The 14,676-nt window shown below is 39.5% G+C and overlaps 1 pseudogene; it reads left to right on the top strand.

The window, feature by feature from the left end:
• The first annotated feature begins 2,015 nt into the window (after window positions 1-2,015).
• On the top strand, window positions 2,016-2,663 carry LOC112319769 (nascent polypeptide-associated complex subunit alpha pseudogene; annotated as a pseudogene).
• The last annotated feature ends 12,013 nt before the right edge of the window (window positions 2,664-14,676 follow it).

The raw sequence follows: 14,676 nt of genomic DNA, 5'->3' as shown, positions 1-14,676 counted from the left end.
GAATTATGAAGAAAGCTACCACAGTAGATTGGAAGTTGACCCTGCAGAGAAACCCTGAGATATGGTGTGAAACACACACCACAGAGCTACGCACCTGAGGGCTCAGGGACCTGGGATGTCTAGGCACCAATTCCCACCAGTCACTGATTGAGAACTGCTGAGGGGGCAGGGCTAACTCTAGCCAGAGCACTCTGGGATGGTGAGGTCTCCAGGAAGGCAGAAGCTGGTAGCGTCTGCTATACCTGTAGTAGAAATTCAGAAAGAGGGTCCTCAAAGCAGACAGCTCTGGGTTCCAAGATCAGTGCTACTGGTTTGAAGCAGAATGATTCGGGTAAGTTAACATCGGCACCTCAACTTCTCGTGTATAAAATAGAAAGGCCACCACTTAACCTACCTTCAGCGTTGTCAGGATGATCACAGCTGTGTGAAGCATCAGGCATAGCCATTTGTATGTAGAGCTGCCATTAAATTGCTTTTTAAATCAGTATTTCTCAAACCTAAATATTCATAGCAGTCCCTGGACAATCTCATTAGAATGCAGATTCTGATTCAGTGTACCTGGGCGGGCCATGAGGTTCTGTATTTCTAACAAGCTCCCAGGTGATGCTGCTGGACCACAGGCCATATTTTTATGCAGCAAGATTTTTAAAACAATTTAAAATTTCTTTTTAACCACTGTGCACCATAAATCATAAAACATTTTCCCTGGATCTGTTGAGTTTAATCATACCAACAACAAAAAATGTTTTACATATCTGAAAGCTGTTATACAGAACATAACATCCAGCTGTGTTAATCACTACTAATAAATTTAACTGCCTGGGGTTCCCAGGGCAGAGTTACACAAGAGAGAAAGTGCAGAATGAAAAATATATAGGGTAGATAAGGATTTCAGTATCATGGGAAACCTAAGGAAAGATAAAAGTTGCATCATTACTAGAGAATGAGGAAAAAGAACAGAGCCCAAAGGCATATTTCTAAGCAATTCATGACACTAATACAAAATTGATGTGATGTGCTTTGAGATGTCTCCTATGTGCAATTCATTATGTAGGGTAGTGATGTATAAGAAAGCATGTGATGTTTGCAATCTGTTGAAGGGAGCAGACACATGTATGAAGATACTAAGTAAAAGTGGAAATAAGTAGTAGTTTTCCTTAGTGGGAAAGCTGTTAGGCATGGGCTATTTTGGTCTAGAATACTCAGGCAAAGTGCAGTTAGAAGGGGATTCCATCTGAGCCTTCAGAGGATGGATGAGTCTTGGGTTTAAGCATAGTAGTAGGAATGTATCAGGAAAGAGTCATACCTTTAATAAAATGATTATATAAGATGTGCCTCAAAAAGGAATTATTTAGGAGTACATGCTGGTTACAAACAGTGGCCCACAAAGCACTTATTGACCTTGGCTGAGGGAGGTGGAGGTCAAGAACCAGGCGGCTAGGGGGGGCCTCATCACTAAGATTAGGGATTTTGGAGTTATATCTGGGGTCACAAATAAATTTCAACAAGAACTTGCTGTGTGACTTGGAAACAGTATTCTCTCTGAATCTCTGTTCTCATCCATGAAATGATGATTTCATGATTTCTAAATACAATTGAATTAATAATTAAATAATTTATGAAGGGCAATCCATGTATATTCCTTAGCACAGAGCCTGGTTCATATAAATGTTTAATAAATAATAATTATTAATGTTGTTGATGTAAGGAGTGTCTAAACCTGTTGAGAATTTTCATGATTTTATTTAAGCCAAATTAACTCAATTGCCAGAAAGCAAAATCTCAACAGATTGAGAAAATGGTCCAGAGAATGGCAGTTTTGTAGTTAATTTTATACATTACAATCAAAATAAGAGGCATAAGGAGGGTTACATGAAATTCACTGGTGATAGATGAGAGAGGAAGGAGAAAGCAAAGTGGGGAAATCTCTGAGACTGCGTAAAGAGTAAAATGGAGAGACAGCTCTAGCTCACTCTCTTTCTGCCGCCATCTTGGTTCCACATTCCCTGCACAAAATGCCTGGTGAAGCTACAGAAACTGCCCCTGCTACAAAGCAGGAGTTGCCACAGCCCCAGGCTGAAACAGTGTCTAGAACAGAATCTGACGGTGACAAACCAGTACCAGAGCTCAAGGAACAAGATCCCACACAGGCACCCACACGACCAGCCTAGCTGGCAGCAGTAGCTGAAATCGATGAAGAAACCAGTCAGTAAAGCAAAACAGGACTGGAGTGAAGACAAGCGTGGAAGGCTATGTCTGAACTGGGTCTTTGACAAGTCACAGGGGTGGCTAGGGTCACTATCCAGAAAGCTAAGAATATGGTCTTTGTCATCACAAAAAACAGATATCTGCAAGAGCCCAGCTTCAGATACCTACATAGTTTTGGGAGAAGCCAAGACCAAGGATATATGTCAGCAGACACAGTGAGTAGCTGCTGAGAAATTCAAAGTTCAGGTGATGCTGTCTCAGACACTCAAGAAAATACTCAGACTCCAACAGTACAAGAGGAAAGTGAAGAGGAGGAGGTTTATGAAACAGATATGGAAGTTAAGGACATAAAATAGGTCATGTCACAAGCAAATGTGTCAAGAGCAAAGGCAGTCCGAGCCCTAAAGAACAACAGTAATGATATTATAAATGCTATTATGGAATTAACAATATAAGCATTTATCCCTGGCTGGTGTGGATTGGGTGTCGTCCTGCAAACCAAAAAGGTTGCTGGTTCAATTCCCATTCAGGGCACATGCCTGGGTTGTGAGCCAGGTCCCTGGTTGAGGGCATAAAAGAGAACCAATATTTCTCTAGCACATAGATGTTTCTCTCCTTCTCTTTCTCCCTCCCTTCCCCTCTCTCTAAAAACAAATAAATACAATTTTTTTAAAAACCCACGTAACCACCTAAAAATGAGGATTTGGGGGGGGGTGTTCAAAAGAGATAGTGCAGCTTGGTTTGAAATTTGTACTGTTTCCATCATTATATAAAGTTATAGCTTCTTATGGGGAAAATGGAGAGAAAATTCTTCTTTTACATGGGTGGGGACAGGACATTTACATCACATTAGAGATGGTATGTGGGGAATAAGATAACAATGAGGGGTTCTGTGGTCTCATGCTCTGGTGGAAGAGTGTGCCCTGAGAAGTCTGGAAAAAGGGGGATTACTCTGACATTCCAAAGGTATGTTATCATAGATGCATAAAGACAATAGACGGGCTCCCTTAAGGTGAACCTTGACCTTTGTCTAGGAAGATACCAGCCTAGGACATGACTACCCACCGTGACTTACTTTTACTTCGGAAGTTTTAATTTCAGATGATCTTATGTGGTTACTTTAGCTTGTCAGGTTTAGCATGTGGCCCCTTTTTTGTCCACAAAGTATTCAAAACAGAAAGGAAAAAAAGCCAGCAAAAATGTATGAAGAAGAAGAAAGAAACCTCATTGTGGTCACAGCAGTGCATAGAACCAGGAAGTTCTAGGGGGTGAAGGGGTCACATAGACTGGAGCTCCAGGAAACACACAGCTTTAGTCTATATGGTCAGCAACACGGACACAGCAAATTTTAGTCCTCTCATAGAAGAAAAGGGTGAGTGCTATGACATGCCGTACAAACCCCCCACCCCAAGAATAAAGAAGTGATTGCCCCACTACTGGAGTGCCTCTGGCTGAAGAAAGCCACCTTGCCCAAAGTCACACCCATTCTCTGGGTGGCCACGTCCTGTGACCATTTAACACAGGGATGCAAAGTTTCAGCCTTCTTACTCCAATGGAAAGCAGCTCTGAAGGATCTTCCCAACTTCAGAAATCTCCACGTAGTTGAGTGAAGCTTCATTTAGACTGCATCCCATCTCAGTTTCTCCCTTTGTCCAACCCTGTTTCCTTTTGTTCTCTTCCATAGGTCTTGAACTCAAAGGCACACCCTCATAAAGCCCCTGCATGATAATCTCCACCTTAGCATCTGCTTCCTGGAGAATCCTACCTGTGACAGGTGGTACTGCCAGTGGTAGGGGGAGGACAGATAGCCCCTGGCACAAGGTGGTAGTGCAGGTGTTAAATGACTGCAGGTAAGGAGCTAGATGACATACTGGTAGAAGAAAGTGCATTGGCTTGTGCTGGTTTCTGCCACTGGAGAAATACAAGGGGAATACTAACCATGAAGACATGGGCTTGGGTGGCTTTTCTGACTCAACTGAGGTGTTGAAAAAAGATAATCTAGGGGTGAAAGGCAGGGGTTCTCCTTAGTAGCATATAAAGAAGCTCTCATCTCCCTCAGCAGAAGAGCAAGAAATCGAGCAGTTCCAAGAAATAATAAAAGAATAGCTGAACTTCAAAGAAGGGTAAACTCTTAACTTAGATCTACTATGCTAAGGTCATGGCCCTGGGTGAGTGAAAATCAAACCCTTATATGTGGGGACATCTGAGTTGATACCCCAAGTCGAATTTTGAATCTCCAGACTCCCAGGAGCCTACAGAAGTAGTATACCCCTCCCTATTAGTAGCTGGCACTCATCTCTTAAAGAAAATGCAGAAGCCTTTTCCTTGCAAGATGGCATGTGCCAGTCTCAGGATTTGGCCCTGTCTACCCACATGGGCTATATCTATAAGCTGTAGTAAACACAGCCATGCTGGGCATGATAAGGGAGAAAAAGGACTATACCCCAAAGGAACTACAGGACAAAGCCATCTTTTATAGACACAAACTAGATTATAGATAGGATTGGTTTCTAAAGGTGCTGGATTAAGGGGGGGACATAAAATATTGTTTTACAGAGAGTTTATTAATTCGAGAGACGCTTCAGGATACATGATTTAAAATTCTAGCAAGGACACCAAGAGTGTGCAAACACATTCCCAGGGTGGCTCCTAGAAGCATGGAAAAAGCAGTAGCTTACACTAAGTGGGAAGAGAAGTACCAGAGTTGCCACGGCATATGGTAGAAGAAGTGAGTGAAGGGCTCAGGGAAGCACATATGCTAGAGTGGGTACATTACGGATGGAGGAACACCCACCAGACATCAGTGTTCCAGAGCATACACCATCTACTGAAGCAACACGATGGCCCTGGTAAGAGGACCACCAACATCAGTAAAAAGTTCAGTGTTGGCATTCTTTAGCAGACCAGGGCTGACAGTAGGAAATGCCAGGACAGAACGGGGCTCACTGATAAAAGGACATCACACACACACACCACACAAGCACACAATAGAGGACAGGTGGTGGTACTAAACCATTCCAAGCCAGGTAGATGTAATTCTCCTAACGTATGGCAAGGCCAAAATGGTAATGTATTGATCTGACTTGCAGGTAATTGTGGAGCTGATTAATAGAAAACTGTCCCCAGGGGAAAAAAATAGAGGGCAACTATCAAGGGTACTAAATCTATATATAATCATGCACTGCATAACAATGCTTCCATCAACAATGGACCACACATACAATGGTGGTTCTGTAAGTTTCCAATGGAGCTGAAAAATTCCAGTCAGTCAGTGGCGTTGTAGCCATAGTAAGGTTGTAGTGCCATGCATTTCTCTTTTGTGACAGTGTCGGTCTATCTTCAGTAATGCTATTGGCTAGAAATGCCTGGGGCGCTCATCCGGTGCTGGTGAGCTTTCCAGACACCTCGTCTTTCTAAAGCAGTGTTACAACTGGACCAACCCTCCTGGTCCTTTATTACATTGCAAGATGCCCTTCAGCAAGAACCATTAGGAAACTTTGAAGAAAAATATTTATTACTTCTAGGCCCTGGAGATTACAAGCGTGCCAGGGGCACACAGGGATATGGGGGGTGGGGAGCAATTGGGGTTGAGAGAGGGCAGGGAGGGCACTTGGATTTCATGGGTTCACTCTTTATTGGTGAATTTAAAATATAAGAACAAGAATTTAAAGCACAGGAAGAGAAACACGTAGCCAAGTAGTCAATGATGGAAATCAGCCATGATCTAAAAGAAGCCTAGGTGAGGGGAAGCAGTCTGACTCTTTGGATGTGGTTATTGGAGACAGACTTTGTCAAAGGGCATGGCTTGTTGAAGGGAATGCTGCAGCAATCAAAGCTTAAGTCAGGCACTGGCATTACAAAAAGAAAAGCCAGCCCTCGGGGTTTTACACTACAGTTACTCATGCTGCTAGTGTTAACAAACCTACTGCAGCTGCCAGCCCTATAAAAGTACAGCATGCACAGATACAGTCGTAGGCTATACCGTTTGGGTTTGCGTGAGTGCACTCCGAGGTGTATGCGCTCCGTGATGTTTGTGCAATGATGAAATCACCTGACGACTCCTTTCTCAGAACGCATCCCCATTGTTAAGCACACGTGACTGCAGGTCCTTAAACAAAACAAGTCAAGGGTGGATACTTGAGTGGTTGACAGCAGTTGCTCCAGTATGTAGTCGTGATCCATCGTCCACTTTCCAGATCTGCACCATTTTCAGTCCCGGAGCCCAAAGACTAGAGAGGCCTGGTACTGTGGACTGCAACACTGTGGCAGGGGTACAAAGAGAGGATTCCCTCAGTCCTTCTCCAGGGCCACCTACATAGATTAATGTACATTGTGGAAAGAAAACTATTGGACAAGTTCTGAATTAACGTTTATACCCAGACACCTCAAGAATCATCCTGGCCCCATTAGAATGGAGGCATTAGGGGGTCAACCAATAAATGCTTTCAATGGATAAACCAACAACATTTCGAACAGAAGATGTGTATCTTCCTTATAGTCAAGAAAATTTTCTCTTTCTCCCCTCCATTTCCCATTTTCTTGGATGATGGACCTAACCTGCATTCATCTTTGAATTTTTCTATTTTATGTCATTACCCCTACCACCCCAATCAAGGGGAAATCCATTACCCCCAGAAGTTCCCCCATGCCTCTTTGATGACAGTACCCTCCCCCACCCCCCAACAAAATGCAAGTAAGTGTTAGGTAGCAGCTAGGAATGAGTGGCCAGAGGGGAAATAAAGCAGGGCCCACACCCATTGCAATCTAAAACAAACAAACAAACAAACAAACAAAGTTCAAACAGGAGGCTAGAAACAAGAGGGAGACGTGTCTCACCAATTAACTCAGCAGTCCTGAGCCTGGTCGGACAAGATTGCCAGGTATTCCAGCATCACAAGAAAAACCACTATAGCACAGGAAGAAGGGAGACCTTGAAGTTCTGTGTGTGTTGTTTCTACTGTTTGGGAAAGAAAGCCTTTGAAACTGTGTATTAATCTCAAGGTATGGAACAGGGAGGAGGAAGGGGAACCTGGAAGCTGGCTACATGCATAAAATCCCTAAAACTGCAATAGTTGGGGCACTCAGACTAGCTGGGCGCTGCTTGCAGCTTTGTGCTCAAGTGCACTTCATAAATAAACTTGCTATCTCATTTCTACTGTATGTGTTGTCTCTTGAAAGCAATACAAGAACTGAGGAGGGCAAGCCCCCTAACTCGGGTCTCCGCTGTAACATAACTAATAGTCTATTTTCTGTCACTATAGTTTTCCTTTTGAAAAACGTCACCTAAAAGGAACCATACAGCATATATTCTTTAGTGTCTGGCTTCTTTTGCTCAACGTGTTTTCGGGATTCGTAGTGTGTGTTTCGACAGTGTGTTGTAACCATGTTTTTGAGATCCAGTGTGCACCAGTAGTCTGCTGATTTTTACTGTTGAGCTGTCTTCCATTGTGTGGACACACAATTTGTTTTACCATTCACGTGCTAGTGGACGTTGGGGGTTGTTCCTAGTTTTAGGTTACTAAGAACAAAGGTGCTATGAACATTCATGTATAAATGTCTGTGTGGACATATATTTTCATTTTTCTTCTCTATATACTTAAGAGTGGAATTGATGGATCACATGGTAAGTGTAAGTGTAACTTTATGAGGAACTGCCAAACTGTTTTCCAGAATCATTATACATTTTATATGTGCCCCAGAAATATGATGGTTTTCATTGTTCTATATCCTCCCTATTGGGTATTCTTAGTTTTGGGGGAAGGGGCAGTTGGTTGGGGTTTTTAGCCATTCTGTGGGCATATAATAATATGCCAGTGTGATTTAATGTGGGTTGCTGTGATGACTAAAAATGTTGAGCATATTTTTACATATGTGCAGCCATTCTCATACCTTCCTTTATTTTCAAGGATCAAATCAGCCCTGGCTCTTGAAAGCAATACAAGAAGATGTATCTTCGTGTGGCTCAATGGATTGAGCACTGGCCTGCAAACCAAAGGGTCACTGGTTTGATTCCCAGTCAGGGCACATGCCTGGGTTGCAGGCCAGATACCTGGTGGAGGACATGCACGAGGCAACCACACATTGATGTTTCTCTCCCTCTCTTTCTCTAAAAATAAATAAAATCTTTTAAAGAAAAGGATCAAGTCCTTTGCCCTAATTTAAAACTGTGTTGTTTGTCTTCTCATTATCAGGCTTTAAAAATTCTTTATATACATTCTTGATGCAAGTTGTTTATCAGAAATATGTCATGCAAATATTTTCTGCTTTTCTGTTGGCTTGTCTTTTTATTTTCTTAAAGGTGACATTTGTAATGCCAAATAGTTTGATATTTATGGAGTCCATTTATTAATCTTTTCTTCATATTTTGTGCTTTTATATTTGAGAAATCTTTTTCTACCCCCAATTTGTGAAGATGTTTTCCTATGTTGTAGAAATTTTATAAATTTTATTTTTACATTTCAGTTCATTATTTAGAGTTATTGTTTGCATTTGATATGAGGTAAGAGTTGATGTTCAGATTTTTTCATGTGATTATCCAGTTGTTCAAGCACTGTTTATTGAAAAGACAATTTTTCACCATTGAATTACCTTAGCACATTCAATTGCTTTGATAAATATGGGGCTATTACTTTCTATTTCTTTTATGTCAGTTTTTATAGCTGTGTCTTTCAAGGTATCTTTCCACTTCATACAAATGGCCCAACTTATTGCATAAATTTGTTCAGAGTAGTCTTTTTTATTCTTCTAATGTCTTACAGTGATGTCTCTTTTTCCAATCCTGAATTTGATCATTTTCATCTTCTCTTTTTTTTTTTTTCTTGACTGGTCTGATTAGAGGCTTAATGATTTTTTTTTAGAGAACCAGGTCTGGTTTCATTGATTCCTTTTCCTATAAATTATCTGTTTTCTATTCCGTTTATTTCATTCAACTCATACTTTTATTCTTTCCCTCATTCTACTTATTTTGTGTTCAATTTATTCTTCTATTTTCTAGCTTCTTGATGTGGGATTTTTGCATCATTGATTTTTGACTTTTATTCTTTCCTACTATAAACATTTAAAGCTCAACATTTTCCTCTAATCAGTGCTTTACCTGCATCCCACAAATTGTGGTGTTGTATTTTTATTATTATTCAGCTAAAAGTATATCCTAATATTTCCTCTGTATATTCTATAATACACAAATTATTTAGAAGTGTATTGCTTAATTTCTAAATATTTGTGGATTTTTCAATACCACTTTATTATTAATTATTTTCTTCAATAACAGTTTACAGTTTATACCAGTTTCAGGTATACAGTTTAGTGGTTAGTCAATTATTTACCCTATAAAGTGCTCCTCATTTTCCCAAGCACCCTCCTGGTACCATACATAGTCACCACAATATCATTGACTATATTCTCCATGCTGTACTTTACATCCTGTGTCTATTATGTAACTACTCATTTTTACTTCTTAATCCTGTTGCCTTTTTCACCCAGTCCCCTAACCATCCTCACCTCTGGTTACCATCAGTCTGTTCTCTTTATCTGTGAGACTGTTTCAATTCTGTTTCTTCATTTATTCTGTTGTTTAGATTCTATATATAAGTGAAATTATATGATATTTGTCTTTCTCTGACGGATATACTACCTAGTATATCACCCATGCTGCTGTAAACAAATGATAGGATTTCATTATTTTTTTCAAGGGTTTCCTTTTCTCCACATCCTCTCCAACACTTATTCTTTTCTGTCTTTTTGATAATAGCCATTTTAACAAGTATGAGGTGGTATCTCATTGTGGTTTTGATTCAAACTTCCCTTATAGCTAGTGAGGTTCATGCATCTTTTCACACATCTGTTGACCACCTCACACCATACACAAAAATTAACTAAAAATGAAGCCTTAAATATAAGACCTAAAACAATAAAATACATACAAAAAACATAGGTACTAAACTTATGAAACTTGGTCTCAAAGGGGTTTTTTTGAACTTGACTCCAAAGGCAAGGGAAGTAAAAATAATAAATAAATGGGTCTACTTCAAACTAAAAACGTTTCTGCATGGCAGAAGAAACCATCAACAAAGCAAAAAGCCAACAACCAAATGGGAGAAGATATTTGCAAATATACCTCTAATGAGGGGCTAATATAAAACATATAAAAAGAATTCATACAACTCAATACCTCCCAAAAAATCCAATTAAAAAATGGGCAGAGGACCTGAACAGATGCCTTTCCCAAGAAGAACCATTATTCCCAAGATAGCCCATTATTTCCTTTAAGCAGAAACCTTGAATGATGCTAAAAACCATTTTCTAGAAGTAAAGAAATATTTTGCATAGCTAGCATCCTCTATAGAACTATGTTATATAATGCATAGTGAGGAAATAAAATATTTAATTGTCACTTAAGACCTTTTTTTGCCTCTGGTTGGAAAGCTACTTTTTCTTAACATTCTGAGTAGTCAGTACAGCTAGATGTCATTCTAGGGCTCCTTTCAACCTAAGACCCCTATTACCCTACATAGCTTCCTTCTTCCTATCTTATTGCATCCAAAAGAATTCTGACTGGTTAACTAAAAACAAAATGGAACTGATCAACTCATATAATTAAAATATCCATGGTATCCTGGCTGTATGCATCGTCAGTTCCATTGTGACTCAATTTCTCCATCACTACTCTCTGCTTCTCTGTTTTCTGTATTCTCAGATTCTCACTATGTGAAGCCAGAGAAAGCCTAATCATCTAAGCTTTGAGCATAGATGCCATGAGCTTAACAATCTCAACAAAAAGCAAGAGACACTTTTCTAAAAATGTCATAAAACCATCAGGACTGAAGCTCATTGACTGATGTAGATGAAGAGCCCATCCCTGCACACAGGAGAAAAAAATGCTGTGTTTGAATCACATATTCAGCCTGAAGCCATGGAATGGAGGCAGACTCATACAAACCACATGGATTAAGAATGGAGGAAGAGAAATTTTCTAAAGAATATTGGAGTGCTACTACCAAAAAAAAAAATCTAAAATGGACACAGAGACTTGGGATACAAAACAAAAACAATCAAATAGCTATCCATTACACACTATCTAACAGGGAATATTTTAGAGTTTAGCCAAATACATGTAATCTCCTGTGCTGGCACAAGAGGATGCAGAGCTATTACCCAACACATTACTGAAGCATGCCCTTCACTGTGTCTTCTGCTGCCCCTCCAGACCCATTCTCCAAAATTGCCCTCTGTCCTGGGAGGCTAACTTAATGTGGATTACAACAACTCTCTTTTCCTCTGGCTTATATTTGGGTTCAACCAACAGGCAACATTGTCAACAGATTAGAAGCTTTGAAAGACAGTAAGGCTCTCTCTGCCTTCCTAATGCAGCATTTCATGAACCAGCTATATCCCTTGTTGTAAGGCAGCTCCTCTCTGCAGTCCTGCCCATACAGCTTTCTCTCCAGGTCAGCTATCTACTCTCTACTCTTGGCTCCTCAGGTCTAGGGGTGGTGGTAGTGCCCATATGGCTAATAGTCCCAGGGAAATACTCATGCTTTGTAATTTCTTCCTTTATGCTTTGCCTATGTCTTTATAAATATTCCCTTTAGTAAATCTTTTCATAATGCAATTTGACTATGCCATTTATTTCTTGCAGAAATCTGATTGATAATAGTGGTAATTATCTAGACATTATTTCTTTGCAGAACTGTTGAAGCTGGAAAGAGTTTCCAATGTAGCAGACTTACCTGAAAGCTAGTGTCCTCAAACAATGAGAATTCAATAGACCATACCTCTAACTCATAAAAATGATATAAGATAGTTTTTATAACTTCTTATCCACTGTAGTCAGTCTTTACCCTCTTTTATTCTGGTAAATCCATCTTTATAAAGAAAACTAAGAATCAGAGACAATGGCACCAGCTATTGATCTTCACAGAAGAAAATGGAGGGAAAAGGAAAGGAATTTTGCTGCTTTTCTGTTTCCTGTTTCCCCCTCACAGTATGCACTCTGTAATCTTCTCCTGTTATAACAATGACTAACACTTAATAGAGTGTTTATGCTCATCCAGAACCATGCTGAGTGTTTTACATTGGTTAGCTCATTTAATCTTCACAACAAACTTATAAGGTAACCAATATTTCTACTCCCACTTAGAGATGAAGAAACTAATGCACAGAGAAGCTAAGGGAGCCACCCAAAGTTACACAGCTAGTTAACAGCAGAGGCATGTCTTGAACCCAAGCAGATTAGCTCCTGAGGCTATGTTCCTTTTCCCCCTGAGCTTTATTGACAAATAATGGACTTATAACATTGGGCAAATTTAAGGCACACTACGTAATGACTTGATATGCATGTATATCACATATAATGATTACCACCATAGTGTTAACTAACACCTCCACCCTGTCACATAATTACCAGTTCTTTTCTTGTGGTAAGAATATTTAAGATTTACTCTCCTAGCAACTTTCAAATATATAATACAGCATTATTAATTAGTACCACCATGCTGTACATTATGTTTCCACCTTACTCATCTTATAACTGAAAGTTTATAACCTTTAACCAACATCTCCCCATTCCCCCCACCCCCAGCCCCTGACAACCACCACTCTATTCTGTTTCTATGAGATTGGCTTTTTTAGATCCACATATTAGTAATATCATACAGTATTTGCCTTTCTCTGTTTGACTTATTTCACTTAGCATAATGCCCTCACATTCTATCCAAGTTGCTACAAATGGCATGATCTCCTTCTTTATTGTGGTTGAATAATATTCTTTTGTGTGTGTGTCTAAAACATTTTTAATCCATTCATTTATTGATGGACAATGGATTATTTCCATCTCTTGGCTATTGTGAATAATGCTTCAGTAAATATGGGAGTGCAGAAATGTCTTTAAGATCCTGTTTTCAATTTTCTTGGATATATACTGAGAAGTGGGATTTCTGCATCATATGATGGTTCTGTTTTTCATTTTTTTTATGGAAACTCCCTACTGTCTTCCATAGTGGCTGTACCAACTGACATCCCCACCAACAGTACACAAGGGTTCTCTTTTCCCCACATCCTTGCCAACATTTGTTATCTCTCAGACTTTTTGATGAAAGCCATCATAACAGGTATGAGGTGATACCTCATTATGGCTTTGAGGTGCATTTGCCTGATGATTAGTAACGTTGAGCACCTTTTCATGTACCTGTTAGCCAATTGCATATCTTCTTTAGAAAAATGTCTGTCCAGGTCCTTCGCCATTTTTAATCAGATTATTTGTTTTTGTTTCTTGCCATTTAGCTGTATAAGTTTTTATAGATTTTGGATATTAACCTCATATCAGATATATGATTTGCAAGTATTAGTCTCCCATTCCATAGGTGACCTTTTCATTTTGTTGATTGTTTCTTTTGCTGTGCAGAAGCTTGTTAATTTGATGTAATCTACTTATTAATTTTTTATTTTATTGCCTGTGCATTTATTATCATATCCAAAAAATTGCCATCAAGACCAGTTTCAAGAAGCTTCTTCCCTATGTTGTGTTCTGTAAGTTTGATGGTTTCAGTTCTTACATTTAAGTCTTTAATCCATTTCATGTTCGTTTTTGTGAGTGGTGTAAAATAGGAGTCCAATTTTATTTTCCACATGTAGCTATCCAGTTTTCCCAACGCCATTTATTGAAGAAACTATTCTTTCCCCACTGACTATTCTTGGTGTCTTCATCGAATATTAGTTTACCATATATGTGAAGGTTTATTTCTGGTTTCTCAATACTGTTCCATTGGTCTATGTGTCTATTTTTATGCTATACTATTTTGACTACTGTAGCTTTTCAGTGTAGTTTGAAATCAGGCAGTGGGATGTCTCCCCCAGCTTTAAGTTCTTTCTCAAGATCGCTTTGGCTATTTGGAGTCTTTTGTGGTTCCATATGAATTTTTGGATTGTATTTCCTATTTCTGTGAAAAATGCTATTGGAATTTTAATGGGATGGAACCAGAGTCCACGCTCTTAATGATTAAGTTCTACTGTTTCTTCGTGGTAAGTGCCAGAGCTGAAAGGGAACTTAGAAACAAACTACTTCAAACCTCTCATTTTACATAGTCAACTAAAGATGATTAAATTATTTTTATTTACTATTTATCCTATCCTGGACCAAATTTAGGCATCCTAGTGTTCATTACATCTACTTTACACTATTGTTAATGTAAAACAAAGTAGAAGTGAGACTCCAAACTTCACTGGATACCTGTCAGTCTCTCCAGATCCACAATCCACCCTGCTTCCTGCTCCAGGAAGCTGACTTACATGGGTTACATCAATGGGTTCCCCTTCTCTTTGGATTCCAGTAGGGTTTAGTCAGTGGGGTGCACCAGCAGAATAGGGAGGGAGGAGAGTAAAGCTGGCATATTTATTCTAGCAAGCTCTATAGTTATTTATTGCTGCTCAAACAACCCCAATTTTGTGGCCTAAAATAATCATTTTATATGG

Source organism: Desmodus rotundus, chromosome 4 (assembly GCF_022682495.2).
Source record: "Desmodus rotundus isolate HL8 chromosome 4, HLdesRot8A.1, whole genome shotgun sequence".
In the NCBI taxonomy this organism is placed as follows: Eukaryota; Metazoa; Chordata; class Mammalia; order Chiroptera; family Phyllostomidae; genus Desmodus; species Desmodus rotundus.
Note: the sequence above shows the minus strand (reverse complement) of the source record. Positions and strands in the feature narration are given on the sequence as shown.